Raw genomic sequence first — 1,794 nt, 5'->3', positions numbered from 1 at the left:
TAAACGGAATTTAAACTATGCACATAAAACATTATTTATATTGGTTTCCTTATCGATTTTGTAAATATTATTAAGGCCATCATAAGTCAACCTTATCGACGAAGTTGCTCCACGTCGCCAAAATTTTGATTAAAGGCAACAAGTCACACACAAAGAGTTTCAAAATTGTCTTGATGTTTTCATATAAACTTTTTAGAATATTGAATTGATTTCTTTCGACGTGAAGACAAACGTAACGTTGATGGTTTAATTCAATACTGTCTCAATAATTGAGGACGTACAGATTATAACTAGATAGTTTTTCCTGCCCGCAATTACCAATCTTTTAGCCCCGTCCCATTTAGTAAAATAGTTGAAGAATTTAAAATTTAAAATATATCATTTCTGAAGTTGCAGGTGTTTGGGATTTAGCATAGAATTTTGAGTCATTTTTATCAAATCGATCTAATTTTGGTATCATTGCAAAGCTAAAAAATTGATCCACTTCCCTCTTGTAAGCAATTTTTGATTTAAGCCTTTATTTTTAAGTAAATAAATTGTAAATATGGCGATTTCTTGCACAGTTTACTCTTTAAATTTAAAAAAAAAAAATTAATTTTGAAAAAACTATTACACAATGGCCTTAGGAAACAATTTTGTCTTTCGATTGTTTTTTATTTGGGCCGCCATATTCGTTTTCCAAATAAGCGTCTATGTATTTCAAGCGTGTGACGAACTCTTAAAGGGGGTGATAGATAATATGTTAGAATATAAAGTTTCCAACCACTTTTTGATGTTTGTCGCTTAAAAATTGATCCTTTTCAAAAAAATTTGAGCAATGGGGNCCTATCCAACGTCAACGTCGTCCGCTACATCAACCAGAACTTCCTGTTCTGGGGGTGCTCGGTCAAGTCCGACGAAGGCCGAAAGACCCTAAATGCCGTTAAGGCCAACTACCACCCCTTCCTCTCTGTGCTGGTACTAAAAGAGAACCGTATGACTATAGTGGGCCGTATGGAAGGTTATTCCGATCCCGGCTTGCTGTTGCAGAGGCTCACTTCCGTGGTAAATGAATTCGAAATCAACTTGGTGTCCGCGAGAGCGGACAGATTTGAGGCTAGTATTAATAGATCGTTGAGGAGCCAGCAGGACGAGGCGTTCATGGAGAGTCTCAGGGCGGATCAGGAGAAGGAGCGCAAGAGGGAGGAACAGCGGATGGCCCAGGAGGCTGAACGGAGGCGGGTGGAAGCGGTATAAAGCGAATTTGGTTTTTTTGAAACGTCCGTTCGAATTTTTTCGTTTGTTTTCAGGAAGCGCGGGCGGAGGAGGAGCGCAGGCAGACTATCGCCCGTGAGAAGATCGATTCGATTAGCAAAGTTCCAGACGAACCGGATGCTTCTCACCCGGACGCGGTTCATGTCGTCTTCAAATTACCATGTGGCAGTAGACTCGAGAGGAGATTTCTCAAAACACATTCCTTAGAGGTAAGGGTGGTTCTGCAACATTTAATGTTGCACTGTTGCTTCTCTTCTACCTTAAAATTTCAAATTTGAATTCAAAATTTTATATTCTAGCACAAAATTTTGAGTTTGAACAGATATTCAAATTTGAGTTTTGTGTTTAGACCTAGATTTTATCTTTTTTCTGGTAAGCATATTTCAAAATGCACTTTGGAGTTTCAACACAAAATTTCATGGTCAAACTCAAATTTGAACACGAAATTTTGGATTTGAACTTGAAATTTTGAATTTGTGGTCATTTTCCTTGACACCGTTTGATAAAATCAGCAAATGATCTTTCTATAATTTGAATTTA

The 1,794-nt window shown here is 37.6% G+C and overlaps 1 pseudogene; it reads left to right on the top strand.

Moving 5' to 3' along the window:
* The first annotated feature begins 815 nt into the window (after positions 1-815).
* Positions 816-1,463, top strand: LOC111693054 (annotated as a pseudogene).
* The last annotated feature ends 331 nt before the right edge of the window (positions 1,464-1,794 follow it).

Source organism: Anoplophora glabripennis, unplaced genomic scaffold (assembly GCF_000390285.2).
Source record: "Anoplophora glabripennis isolate ALB-LARVAE unplaced genomic scaffold, Agla_2.0 scaffold7288, whole genome shotgun sequence".
NCBI lineage: Eukaryota > Metazoa > Arthropoda > Insecta > Coleoptera > Cerambycidae > Anoplophora > Anoplophora glabripennis.
This window is presented reverse-complemented; position numbering and strand designations above follow the sequence as displayed.